Raw genomic sequence first — 14,764 nt, 5'->3', positions numbered from 1 at the left:
CAGAAAGGCAGCATATTGTGTGAAGTAAGAACACTAGGTTCTAGTCCTGGCTCTGTCCCTTATTAATTGTATGTTCTTGGTTACATTACCTAAGCTTTCTGTTCTTTTATTTACTTACTTTACCTTTGAAATTAGGGTATTAGACCATTGGACTAAGGAACTCTGAAAGTCTTTTCATTGTAAGTCAAATTAAGTCATAAATATAATGTTGACCTCAGTATATTTAAGTTCTTCATTATAAAAGCTGTATTATGCTCTTCAATCTACACACTCAATTATTTGCACTTTGAAATTTTCTAGCTCTCTCCTTAATCTATTATACAAAAGTCACTCCCAAAAAATATTCAATAAAAATCCTTCTCTGACCAATCTCAAGTTTGGATATTATCTCCTATGACAATGTGGCCCTTCTTTTACAGTGAGTAGAAACTGTCTGTAATCACTTTATCTTTGAAGTATTGTTTTTCAATTCTTTAACATTTTTATTTAAAGTTTGGAGTTCCAAATTCTATTTCTCTCTCCTCAACCTCCCTCTCTGGGACAGAAGGCAATAAGAGTAAACATATACAATTATTTAAACATTTTCATATTAGTCATTTTACATAAAAAGACTAGAATAAAAGAAAAAAAAGTGAAAATAGAATACTTCAGTTTGTATACAAACCATCAGTTTTTTCTTTAGATGTGGACACTATGTTTCTTCATTAATCCTTTGGGATTATCTTAGATCACTGTATTAGTGAGAATAGCTAAACTGTTCACAGTTTTTCACTGAATAATATCGCTGTTACTGTCTACAACATCTTCTTTGATCTGTTCACTTTACTGTACATCAATTCATGTAAGTCTTTCCAGACTTTTCTGAAGTCGTCCTGCATGTTATTTCTTATAACACAATAATATTCCATTACAGCCATATACCACAGCTTGTTTAGCCATTCCCCAATTGATGGTCAACACTCTGATTTCCCATTCTTAGCCAACACAAAAAAGAGGTACCATAAATATTTTTGTATAAATAGGTCCTTACCCCTTTTTTTGGATGTCTTTCGAATAGAAATCTAGCAGTGGTATTGCTGGATCAAAGGCTATGCATAGTTTTATAGCTCTTTGGGCAAAGTTCCAAATTTCTTTCTGTAGAATGGCAGAATGTTTGGGGGACTGGTGAAGACTAGTAGATGATAAATCACTAAGGAAATGAGAAAGGAGCAGAGATGATAATTACTGCCAGGAAATATTTGGTTATTTATTCCATTTCAAAGTTGTATTTCATCTGAGCTCTGTCAATGGGTTGAAATCATCCTAGCAGCTTTCTTTCTTTCTTTTCTTTCTTTCTTTTTTTTTTCCCCTGAGGCTGGGGTTAAGTGACTTGCCCAGGGTCACACGGCTAGGAAGTGTTAAGTGTCTGAGACCAGATTTGATCTCGGGTCCTCCTGAATTCAGGGCTGGTGCTCTATCCACTGCGCCACCTAGCTGCCCCCCAGCTTTTTTTCTAATGGCAAAGAATTGGAAATGGAATGGATGATCATCAGTTGGAGAATGGCTGAATTGTTATGGCATAGGAATATAATGGAATATTATTGTTCTATAAGAAATGATGAATAAGCTGCTTTCAGAAAAGCCTGGAAAGACTTACATGAACAAATGCTGAGGGAAATGAGTAGAACCAGAAGAACATTGTAGCAATGGGATGATCAAATGTGATGGACTTGGCTTTTCTCAGAAATGTGGTAATCCCAAAACAATTCCACTGGGATGGAAAATTCCATCTGCATCCAAAGAGAGAACTATGGAAACTGAATGTGGGTCAAAGCATAGTATTTTCACCTTTTTTTGTCTGTTTACCTTTTCTTTCCCATGTTTTTTTTTACCTTTTCTTTCCCATGTTTTTTTTTTCTTTGTTGGCCTGATTTTTCTTATACAACATGTAAAAAAGGATTGCATATGTTTAACTTATATTGGTTTACTTGCTGTCTTAGGAAGAGAGGAAAAAAAATTTGGAACACAAAGTCTTACAAAAATGAATGTTGAAATGCATTTCAACTAATTCCCTAGACTTCAATAACCTTCTAATAAATGCATTTGTTGCTTTTGGACTAAATAAGCATATATTTAATAATACCACTTCTGCTCAAAACTCAAGTAAACTTAGAACTTCTTAATACATTTAAGATATGATTTGGTGCCACCTATTTCTTTAGCCTTACCTCATAATACCCACTTTCCATATCATATATACTTTATTCAAATGGGACTTAAATCACCATCACCTATATATGCTCATGGCTTACAGCTTCTTGGGCACTTTCTCGCATAATTTTATGTTCTATGAATGTTTCTCTTACCCTTCTTAGGTACTAATGTCTCATATATTTTTTAAGGTCTAAATTCAATTCAATTTCTAACACCAAACCTTCACAGATCTTCATAATTTATAATCTTTCCCCTTATATCTTACATAGCCCTCTGGTTATACTAATCTGATTCACTTATATATCATTTTGTCTGTCATATCTCTTTACATATTCCCCAAGGGGATGATTTGTGGACTCCAAATTTTGAGATGCCCTACTTATATATAAAACTTGGAAGGGAAGGGTTTCAGCATGAAGCCAGAGCTAAACGAATTTATGGACAACCCATGAAATCTGGAAGGAAGGAACAAGAATGGAGATGGAAATACAGAGTAATGGCTCCAAGGTATCAGGGTATCTATGCATGCATCTTGCTGGCCTCTGGACTGGACCGAGAAATTTAAGTGGTCTGTTTCAATCCTATGTCAATTTTGTTAGCTGATATAAAGAAGGATTAGAGGCTGAACAATAGTAGAATTAAAAGACCACCAGGATCCATAAAGTTGAGGTATTCAAATCCTCATGAACAGCTAGCACTTCCTTCTCCATATAACAATGGGAGAGTGAAGATCTTGGAACTCGGATTTGAGTTGTTTTACTTAACTATTTTACTTTGTTACAAGAAATTTCTCATGAAAGTAAGAGTGACCTGTAAATAATTGTAATATAAAAACAAAACAAAAATAGAACTTTGAAAAAAAAAAAGAACCTGACCCTTCTTTCAGAGAGGACAAGTTTCTCCAGGACGTAATCTGATTTGCACACTTGGATTCAGAGCTGAAGGGTCCCCTTAGTGGAAAGGGACAAGGCACACATTACCCTATATCCCTAGGCTGTTCAGTCATTCTTTGTATTGTTACACACATATTGCTAAACAAAACACTTATAGGCATGCAGTGATAAGACTTTTGCAAGCAATAATACAACCATTAGTATATGTATATGGATATTAATTTAGTTACTATTTGTTGGAATCTCCACGTTGATACCTAGATGGTTTATGGGGAAAATGGCCCACTGAAACTGAGGTAGTGGCAGAAATGATAGTCACAGACTCATCTGGTTTCTACCTCACCTCGCTGACACACTAATTTTATATATGAATATAGTAAAATGGGGCCCCCAAAATAGAGTAACAAACTTAAACTCAAACAGCTAATATCAACAGTGGATCCTAGGGATTCTTTTTACTCTTCTTTCAGATTTCTTTCCAGCATACTAGGTTACCTCATCTTCTCCTTAACTAAAACTAATAAAAAATTAGTCACTTTGGGAAGTGCAATTACTGGTTCTTCAGGATACTTGGCTGCTAATGATTACATTGCTACTCAAGTGAAACAGCATGAATGTGGCCTGAGAGTTAATATAACCTTGTGCTGCTTTACATAATTTCTATGAGGAATTGACTTGCATGAAACGACAAGAATTAAGTGTGCTGTTAGTAATTCATGGCTAAATGTTGATCATGCATCCAGATTTAATTCCTATCAGTTAAATCATTTCCCATATACTTTCCCACAATGTTAGTAAAAAATAGCTATACTGTATTTCACATGGAAACCTAATTTAAACCAACTGTTGTTCCATTTTAGAGTGTGATTCCCTAGGGCCTTAGTTTTGTCACTGTGTAAACACTGTTATCAAAAAAAAAAATTTTTTTTTAAAGTGATCTCTTTTCAGACCTTGTTTTTTCCCCTGTCTGTACCCAAGTATTCATAATTTTATCGACATCAAATAATAAAAATTTAAGTGTAATTTCGTGGACAATGTGTTCAATTCTTAGAAAGCCAAAACAGAGATTGTCAAAACAATCACTAAATGTGAAAAGAATTATTAGCTATATTTAAAAAATGGGAAAGGGGATGAACATATTGCTAACTCCAGAAGGTTTTTCAGAGTTCTAAATAACTGAATCTAAGCAAAAGGGCTTTAAATTTCAACATAGAGAAGAGAGAAAATTGCCTATATATTTCTACCATGCAAAATTCTATAGGGTGACAGTTATTACCCAGGGTTTGTGAACTTTTTTTTAATAAGCATTTTGATAATTGAATTTTGAAATTAATAGTGTCCTCTGTAATCCTATTTATTTGATACTGGATCTTTCTAATCCTTACCACCATTCCTGCCCCTGGCAAGTATTTCCTAAATCTCTTGCCATTATAGTTCTTGGAATCATTGAGAGCCAAAATTCAATTAATATCTATACTAGCTAGTCAAAGGTGTTAACATAATCCTATTAATCAATCTGTGTTTGCCTATTGCCACATACAGAGGTGATGTACTACTGTGTATCATATTAACAATATTTTTGTTAATTTTTAAAAAGAGTCCTTCACAAAATGGATAGAAATAATACTTTAATTGCAAACACTGCCTGTATAAAGAAGAAGATATTTGTTACTCTATTAGTACAAAAATTTGATATAATTCAATTGCATGCACATGGTCACAATAACTCTAAAATATGATGAGGTGTTGGAATGTCTGAATCTATGGCATGGAATATTATATACATGTGGTGAATTAAAAGAAAAAAGATAAAGCTATGTTAGCTTTTTGTGATTTGCAAACAACTATTGGGAACAATAGTGTTATAATCACAAAAATGGAGCATCTTTTAGTTGTATGGATTCAAACAAAAGCTTCAAGTACAGTGAAGTAACTTTTGCTGCCAAGTGTTGGCTGGGCTGATGGCTGAAAGATTTGGGCTCAATTACACAATTTTAAATTTATCAGAGAGGCAGCCAGTGGAGATGAGGACATGCCAAATAAATATACTAACTGAAGAAAATAATTGAAGGTAGATGCACTGATCAACAAATTTTTAATGTGGACAGAACAGCCTTACTGTGAAAAGGTTTGCCTTCTAGATCTTAAATTTTCTTTTCTTTTGCTGTCATATTAATTTTTAACTTTTTAAAATTTTATTTTATTTAAAATTTTTTTCATTATTAATTTTCATTGAGAAACTAAAATCGCCATTGGAATAATGAAAACAGTTCACAGGATTTATTATTTTCATCAATTGGGACTCAGCTATTTGCAGCACTTTAAAATATGACAGTTATTTTTTTAACTTTATTAGTTCATTTAATCTTTAAAAACAACCCTGGGAGGGAAGTGCTATTACTAACTCCATTTTTCAGATAAAGAATTCAAATGCAGGTTAAGTGATATGCTCAGGGTCACGCAATTAATAAGAGTCTGTGTCCAAATCTGATCTTTCTGACTCCAAGTCTAGCACTCCATCCACAGAACCACTTAGCTGTCCTATGGCCTAGAGAAGGACAAGAGCCAGATTTATTCCTCTACATTGTGTGGCTCTATCCCCTACTACAGGTTAGCGAGATTCAAGGATTGTGCAGTAACTTCTATTGGGGTCCAAGAATCTTAGTTCAAGAATATCTAGGAAATTCTCCACTGGTTTAAGAACTTGTTGTCCAGGAGGGTCAGACAAGGGCATCCTCCATCATTTAATCTGTGTTGCTGGTCTGTGTTTCTTCATTTCTAATCCTGGTTGAGGAACTCCACACCCTCCATTATTGCTTCTGCTACTTTGGTGGAATAAAAGATTTGCTTTTCTAGTGATAAAGAGGTTCTTAAGGGGTGGTGCAAAGTAGAGTCTATGTGTAAAGAACAATTTTGTTTCTCCATGTCTCAGCTGTCATTCATTTGGTCTTTATTTTATATAGCTCTTCCTTTTAAAAGCTAATTGCTCCAAGGTATATGCTCTGTAAATCACCATGGCTCTCTTAAATGTTTTCTATAGTTTCCAAAATATTCATTCCTCTTTTTAGATCATTCTCCCTTTTCTTCCTTATCAAAATGATTCCAATTTTGTATTTTCAAAATTTTATTCTTGGACATTTTCAATATATTTGGGGCTGAATTCCTCAAGATAACTTTAATCTGTTGCAAAAATTCTGAACTTGGGGTTGGAATTTTTTTTATTATAAATGAATTTCAAGATAATTGAGTTCTTTTTAATCTTAAATATTTTAATAATAGCCTTTTATTTTCACTATACCTACAGAGATAGTTTTCAAACATTCACCCTTCTAAAACCTTGTGTTCCAAATTTTTCTCCCTCCCTTCTTCTTCTCCTAGACAGCAAATAATCCAATATAGGTTAAACATGTGCAATTCTTTTAAACATATTTCCACATTAAATATTTTTTTTGGTATATAAAACATGTTCTGAGAAGGAGTGCATAGAAGTCACCAGACTGCCAAAGGAATTATTGGCAAAAATGACTAGTTGATTGGATCTCTTGTATCCTTCCTCTCATCTCTCATGTTTCCTAAAGTTATGTATTTAGTATGGGATGTTATATACATCCTGGGAACCCATAAGTTTGTACTAGAAGTGTCCAATCAACTATACTTAGTCCTTTGCTCGGACTCACATTTTCCCTTGGCACAGAAAATAGTGGTTAGGGTACTAGGCAGAAATGATACTTGCTGTAGGCATCTATATTGTTAAAATTTGCTTAATAAAGAACAATTTAGCATTTAGTGCTAAATACTATTCATGATAAGTTTTTTACATTTCTTCATGTAGTCTATTTCATATATCTATATATAATTTAAAAGATTATCTTATTCTTTGAAATTTTTGAATATTAGCATATTCTCCCCAAACCTTTTCTTAGTAATAAGCAATTTGTACTTTTTTTAATCTATGTGGAAACTTAGGATCAGTGAGAGTCAAAAGACAGAGAACCCTTCCTGTACTTTGTTGCTTGACTATTGGGGAAGCAAGCTATCAATCAAAATAAGTTAGGAAATAAACACTTATTATAGGTCAAGAATAGCCATGAAAAGAAAAGGTCTTTTTTATAAATGAAAAAAAGATATATAAGTAGATGTAACAACATGCCAAATATGTTGAAACACATAGTTGTGACTAAAAACACATAGTTTTTTGACATATGTTACATAAATCCAGACCAGAAATTGGACTAAAGAGAATGACAGATCCTGAGGTATGGAAAATTAGGAAAGGCTTATTCAGAGAGAGGGGTTTTAAACATATTTTAAAAAAAGAAACGTCTTGTGAGCATGTAGAACAATGATAAGAGGTCCCAATTGCATTCATTTGTTGTTATTCAGTCATTTCAATTGTGACCATCACTTTGTGAACCCATTTGTGGTTTTCTTGGCAAAGATACTGAAATTGGGAAAAGATATCTTTCTTAGGAAATATACTAAAAACCGAGAAAAATTTTTTACATCCAAGGCTTTGATAATTCCTCACTTCTAAAATGTAAAGAGATCTGCCTCAAATTTATAAGAATAAAAACAATTCCCCAATTGATAAGTAGTCAAAGGATATGAACAATTTTCAAACAAAGAAATTAAAACCATTTTTAGTCATATAAAAATGCTCCAAATCACTATTGTTTAGAGAAATACAAATTAAGACAACAATGTGGTACTACTACACACCTTTCCGATTAAGATGATAGGAAAAAATAATGATGAATGTTGGAGGGGATGTGGGAAAACTGGGACATTGATGCATTGTTGGTGAAGTTGTGAACTGATCCAATCATTCTAGAGAGCAATTTGGAACTATGCCCAATGAAAGGGCTATCAAACTATGAATAGCAGTATTTTCACTGGGCTTGTATCCCAAAGAGCTCATAAAAAAGTGAAAAAGACCAATGTATGCAAAAATGTTTGTGGCAGCCCTTTTTGTAATGACAAGGAACTGGAAACTGAGTGGATGCCCATCAGTTGGAGAATGGCTGAATAAATTATGGTATATGAATGTTATGGAATATTATTGTTCTATAAGGAATGATCAGTAGGATAGGATGATTTCAGAAAAGTCTGGAGAGACTTACATGACCTTGTGCTGAGTGAAATGAATAGAAGCAAGAGAACATTGTACACAGCAATAACAAGATTATGTGATGATCAACTCTGATGGATGTGACTCTTTTCAACAATGAGATGATTCAGGCCAATTCCAATAGATGTGATGAAGAGGGCCATCTGAATCCAAAAAGAGGACTCTGGGGACTGAATATGGATCACAACATAGTTTTTTCACCTGTTTTGTTGTTGTTTGTGTGCTTATTTCTCATTTTTTGGTCTGATTTTTCTTGGGCAGCATGATAAATGTGAAAATATGGAAATATGTACAGAAGAATTGCACATATTTTACCTATGATGGATTACTTGCTGTCTAGGGGGAAAAGGGAGAGAGAAAAGAGGGAAAAGTATGGAACAAAAGGTTTTGTAAGGGTGAATGTTAAAAACTATTGTTGCATGTATTTTGAAAATAAAAAGCTATAACTAGAGGAAAAAAAAGAAACCTGCTCTCCCAAAATCTAGGATGACTACACCTTCTATATCACAAATTCTAATTTGATCACTTTTCCCTAAGGTTATCTTGGTTTGCAAAACCAAGAACTTTCTCTTTTTCAGAGAATCGAGTAGAAAAAGATTTCTCCTCATTGGATCTTCTTCTATCTTTTGAAGGATGAAATTATCATTAAAGAAAGTAAAAATAATATATTGGCTGCTCTGTTTTTGGCAGAGTCATCCAGCAGATGTTGAGATAATTGAAGTCTTCCAACACTACTAAAGCATGCCTCTGTGCCAGGTTCTGATCTGTTTCCTAAACTCATTTATTTCTTTTCTGTTGGGTAGTCTGTAATATAGTCTGATTATAATATCACTTCTGTTTCTGCTCCTCAATGCTCCATTCCACCCTTTGGTGCCTGGATTTCCTTAAATGAGAATATCTTCTTAATATACATTTGGAATCTGCTTCACATTTGATCTAGTCTGTTCCTTTTGAGTCAGAAATAAGGTATCATCATTTATTAAAAGCCTTCCATGTATGCCATAGATGAATAGTACAATATAAATTTGTAATCTTTAGAAATCAGAAATCTCCAAACAAAATAATAAAACTTCATTGTAAAAGTCTGACTATTTAGCTTCTTGAGCCACTGTTCAATTGTTCCATATTAAAAATAGATTGCCTAGTGCAAAGAAAATAAATTTCCTGGCTCACACTTTCCTTAAACTAGACAGAAATATTTTGCTTATTTATTTATTTAAACTTCTATTGGGCACTAAGCTAGAAGGGGCTGATTTCCAAAAGTAGCATTAGATGGATGACTATGTTAATAAGGATGAAAAATTAAGATTTGTCATGGAAAATATAATTTTTTGGAATTAATTTTGTATTGAAAACATAAGCTTAAATATTTTGGCCACATAATGAGAAGACTGGAGTTACTAAAAAAGACCCTGATGCTGGGAAAGATTTAAGGCAAAAGGAGACGAGGATGACAGAAGATGAGATGGATAGATAAGAGTCATGGAAGCAATGAACATGAGTCTGAACAGATTTTGGAATATAGTGAAAGACAGAAGAGCCTGGTATGTTATGATCCCTGGGGACCCAATTAAAACCTAATTCAAAAAGGAAAAAACCCTACCTCTATGTTTATAAAAATAGGGAAAGACTTTAAAAGTATATTCAGGAAGTATTTTTTAAAGTATAACTGGAATATGATAAACACAAATGTATGTACAGAAACATGCCCTCTCATGAATAATCACCTTTATGTTATTCATGATACTTATACAACATATGTTGTATAATCCTACTTATTTTGGTCAACAATCACTTATTAAATACTATCTATGTTCTAACACACTAGGCACTGGGGATACATAAACACAAAATGATACCTGAAATATCACTGATCAAGTAAGTAAGTAAGTAAAATCTTAGGTGAGATTTGGACTTCTTTAAAATATTTGGACACGTTTCAGTTTATTTTATGATAGTGCCCAGATGGCTCATTTTACTTGACTTGGAAGAAAAAAAAACCTTAGAAAGAACACTTACCATTTTAAATCTGATTAAATTCTATGCCAAACAAGGACTGGAAACACTATGATGTTTGTACAAACAATCTTTTAAAAAGTATTTTGCAAATCTACTAAAATGTTCTGGAAAACTTCTAAAATACAAAATAGCACTACTTAGAGGTCATGTCTTGATTCCTTGAATATTATTTTCAGTGATAATGGCCAGATATTCCAAATTGTGTCTTGCAACTTTAAGAAGCATAAATGTTTGAAAGCTTGCCTTTGAAAATAAATACTTGTATACTCCTCTCATCTCTTCACTTCACATTACTCAGTGTCTTCCCTTATCACTTTCTGCTTGAACTCTGTCTAAGAGGAAAAGGTGGCCTTTTTGCTTGCTGAGATTAACTTCTGTACATGTGCCCTTGATCCCATCTTTTCTAATAGACTGTCCTTATTATCCTCATTTTCACTCTAATCTTCCATTTCTCTATACTTGGCTGTTTTCCCACTGCTTCCAAATATACTTATGTTTCCTTCATCCTTAAAAAAACCCTCATCTCTTGATCCTACCATTTCTGTTAATTATCATCAGTGTACAACTCATTATTCTAAGAACTGTGGTCTGTACAGATTGATCCAATTAGTCTTTTGATTCAGTCCCGACTCATCAGGAAAACTCTGCCTTCTTTTAACTGCTGAAATTCACTGGAATACAGTCACACGAGGATATCATAAGGGAATCAGACACACGAATATAAATATTCTATTCATGCTCAGGGAAGCAAAAGGAATAGAACCAAATACTATATACATTATAGCTGCCCATACCAATCTTATCCCTCCCACTGCTGCCTTTCTGGAGTCGTATTTTAAGAATAAGTCTTGTCCTATTATGTCTTAGTGACACTTAAAAAGATAAATAATATCTCCTTGTAATAAGCTCTCCATTTCACCTTTTTTTATTATCCATATTGTGTGTGTGAGGGAGGGAGGGGGACAAAGAGAGAGAGAGAAATGTTTGAGACTAATTGTTTTTTCTTTCCTCAGATTTTCTCTCCTATGAACACTAAACATTTCTGTAACTATCATTTCTTTTGTTTGGTAGTTTCTAATCTCTATGCTATATAACTTTTTGGAGGCATACACCCCCCACCCCCAGATATGCAATTTTCTGTCTTCCATTTTGTCTTTTCAATATAAAGAACAACAATATCTAATTCCTAGTCAAGCGTTCTTACTACATAACATTTACTCTATAGGAAAAGTAATATAATAAATTTAATATGAGCTGAAAACTACATTTTATACATTTAGTTGATAGTTGTATAAGAGACAACAGTTCTCTTGTCTGTATAACTAACTGCTTTTTAGGCAAGCATATTATATTTTTCTTATAGAAGAATCAAATGTAATGTGCATTCAATATTCTTAACTTCAGTAATGAGTTTGAGTTGCTTGGCAGATGTATGTTAGTGGGGTACAAAAGAACAAGGATGATCAAGGAAGGATTTTTTAAAAGAGAAAATGAGGATAGAATAATAACAATGATGTGATTTGGTCTGGAGAGACTATATAGTAAGTAATAAGAAAGTACTTTAGCTGACCAGAGATAGGAAAGGTTTGAAATAGGAAAGAGTTGCTCACAATCAGAAAAAAACTGTATCAGGATGGATTGGTCGGAATCCAGGGAAGAATAAAACTGTCAGAGGTGGCTTTGGAGAAGATAGTTTCTAACAGAAACCAAGCTATTAAGCTTGGAGCATAGCAATAATGGGCTACTTCCTTTATTTTTAGGGTTAAGAGCAGAGCTATTTAGAAGATATCCAAATTAGAATCATTAAGATATAGGAATATGCTTTGTTAACTAAAGCAAAGTTGTATTAAATTAAATTATATTGGTTAATTACTTACATTTTCAGTGTATCATTAACCTGAGATTTCTTCACACTAGTAAAAAGTTTTAAAAATCTGCTACACAATGTGACTGCTGAAAAGCAGGCATACTACAGTGAAATAAAAGGAAAAGTCAAAGTCCTAAATCATAAAGGAAGAAAACCCCCATTCCCCTTGTGGCTAGTAGCAAAGGAACGTTACCAGGGGCAAATACCAAGAAGTCTTCTGTTTAAGAACCTGGAACAGCTTTGCAAACAGCAAGTAATCTGGATATGAAGTTAAAGAGAATTTGCCAAGAAAAATTATCTTTATAAGTATCCTTACCAGAAAGAAATTTAAGCAATTTAAAGTACTTTAAAATGAAGGGTCATTAGGTTAGAAAATATTCTTCATGGATTGTCGATGTAAAGAAAATAAGAGGAAGAAAAACAGAACTATGAGAATTCTTCTGATACATGAAAATATCCTGATTAAGATTATTCAGATGTTTAAAATCATAGAATAATCTCTTAAGTGATGAACAGAGTACACAAATATCATTAGTGAATAAAACATGAAAAATCCATAGAAAGAAAACTTCCTCAGCTTTGTGAATTTGTAGATTTTAGTTAGAACGGATATAAAAAGCCATTGAGAGGGTTTTTTACTTCATTTTACTGAGAAGGAATATAAAGCACTGAGAAGTTGCTTTACTTTAGAATTCATCTTAGTATCTGAGGTAAAACTTGAATCCAGATCTTCCTGTACAATCTACCATGTCATGATAATTTTCACAGAAATGCATGCTTGAGCTTCTAGATAATCAAGTTCTTTATTAAACAGTTCCTATATTATAATTTTAAATTATACAAAATATTAAGTTATATAATAAAAGACATCCTTATCTTTATCTTTTTGTAGTGATAAGAAAATATTTAAGATATCAAAAGTATTAACTCACTCTCTAGTAACAATAATGAGTATTTATTGTGGATTTCTAGAGCTGTTTTTTTTTAACTTAAAGCTTTTTATTTTCAAAATATATGCATAGATTGTTTTCGATATTCACTCTTTTTTTTCATTGAACAAATATTTATTAAACTTCGAGTACAGGTAAGGAGATGAAGAGTGGAGAGGAAGGAATAGAATCATGACTATAACAGCTTCTTCCTTAAATCCTTATGATCTAATTAAACCCATCCATTTATGATCAGTATCCTCTCTTCTCTGCTGGTAAAATTGAAATAGGAGCTGTTTATTTCAGGGTTGTTTTTTTTAAAGTAAATTTTACTGATGCCTTTTGCTTTTTATATTGCAATCCTCACAGATTTTGAATCTTTTTTTATATTATTATAGCTTTTTAATGAGAGAACATATGCATGGATAATTTTTCAACATTGACTCTTGCAAACACTTTTAGAGCTGTTTTCAGTATCAGGTAACATATTAATTTTGAATATACTGTGTGAAAATTATATAATTCCCAATGTGACATTTTAAAATTTAAATAGAAATCTTTCTGATAAATTTAAAATAATTGTTTTGGTAAGACTATCCAACTTTTTATCAGCTTTGATCTGTCATTATCATTGTTTCTAGTAAGAAAAAAAGGATAATTTAAATTTGATCAATTTCATTTTCTTCTTTAGCAATACCCAACTAAATGTGTCTCTTTTCTTTTGCTTTATGTTTTTTCATTTGATTACCTCATCAGTATTTACAGTTTCAATTAACGTCTTTCAACAGATGATTCCAGTATCTATTTATCTATCTATATGATGTGGGATTTGGCATCAAATGGTGGCAGGCACCAAAAGTTGGGGTTTGGTCATGTGAAGAATTCACAATGGCCATTCTCTTTGGCAAAAGGTAGATTTTGTTAAGGAATAGGTTACAGACAAAATGAAGGGATACAATAGACCCTGGGAAGAATAAACATGAAATAAAAGTGGGAGAGCATATGAAAGATAAGTTCCTCAGTGGAACTCACAATTACCCAGTAGAAAGGAAGCACTCTTTGGGGTTGGGTCATGCCCTTACCTAGCAGACTAAATCTTGAAAGGGACTTAACACCCCAAAAGAATTAGCTGTAAAGAGAAGAAGTGGGGCTGGGAAGCATAGTGGAGTTAGAGGAGATATCACGTGGCACGGGGGAAGGGGAAAGACACAAGTGTAATGCCAATTGAACTAGGCTAAGTTCCAAAAGGATTTAGCAAAGAACCAGGAGCAAGAAGACAAATTTATAGGAAAAGTTAGAGAGACCAGATTAATTTGCTAATTTTATGGCTTACAGGTAGGTTTAAAGGGTGGTTTATTCACTATTATAAGCAATGACCAAACAGATTGTCTATCTGACAGTCAGCAATGTTTGCAGGACTGTAGCATCCCTGAGGCCAAGAGACTTTAGAATCATTGACAGACAAATTGTTAGAATAGCACTCTATGAGATAATAAATAGATTAGAGGAACAGAGGATAGTCTACCTCTCACACCTGTGGAGGAGGAAGGAATTTATGACCAGAGGAGAACTAAAGATCATTATTGATCACAAAATAGAAGATTTTGATGACATCAAACTAAAAAGTTTCTGTACAAACAATACTAATGCAAACAAGATTAGAAGGGAAGTAACAAATTGGGAAAATATTTTTAAAAGTAAAGGTTCTGACAAAGGTCTCATTTCCAAAATATAT

General features: G+C 33.0%; 1 protein-coding gene across 7 annotated transcripts in view; it reads right to left on the bottom strand.

Moving 5' to 3' along the window:
* Window positions 1–14,764, bottom strand: part of PLCE1 (phospholipase C epsilon 1) — a 337,489-nt gene that overhangs the window by 125,552 nt on the left and 197,173 nt on the right. The gene's annotated exons all lie outside the window — the stretch shown is intronic.

The sequence above is a fragment of the Sminthopsis crassicaudata genome, chromosome 2 (genome assembly GCF_048593235.1).
Source record: "Sminthopsis crassicaudata isolate SCR6 chromosome 2, ASM4859323v1, whole genome shotgun sequence".
Taxonomy (NCBI): domain Eukaryota; kingdom Metazoa; phylum Chordata; class Mammalia; order Dasyuromorphia; family Dasyuridae; genus Sminthopsis; species Sminthopsis crassicaudata.
The sequence above is the reverse complement of the archived record's forward strand: the minus strand, read 5'-3'. Positions and strand labels throughout refer to the sequence as shown.